Below are 241 nucleotides of genomic sequence, written 5' to 3'. Positions count from 1 at the left end.
ATTCAAGGAGTTGTCAATATGATGCCTATCAGAGATGATTTTCCTGATGAACAACTTTTTAATATTTCTGTTTCTTTCCCCACCCCTTGGTTTGCCAATATTGTAAATTATTTGGTTGCATCTATTTTTCCTCCACTTGCATCTAGAGCTCAAACTGATAAACTTAAGAGTGATGCTAAATATTATGTTTGGGATGATCCCTATTTGTGGAGATTGTGTACTGACCAGGTTACTAGAAGAT

General features: G+C 35.3%; 1 pseudogene; it reads left to right on the top strand.

The window, feature by feature from the left end:
- The window catches only part of LOC109356253, a 20,597-nt pseudogene that overhangs the window by 4,167 nt on the left and 16,189 nt on the right, over positions 1 to 241 (top strand).

Source organism: Lupinus angustifolius, chromosome LG09 (genome assembly GCF_001865875.1).
Source record: "Lupinus angustifolius cultivar Tanjil chromosome LG09, LupAngTanjil_v1.0, whole genome shotgun sequence".
In the NCBI taxonomy this organism is placed as follows: Eukaryota; Viridiplantae; Streptophyta; class Magnoliopsida; order Fabales; family Fabaceae; genus Lupinus; species Lupinus angustifolius.
The sequence above is the reverse complement of the archived record's forward strand: the minus strand, read 5'-3'. Positions and strand labels throughout refer to the sequence as shown.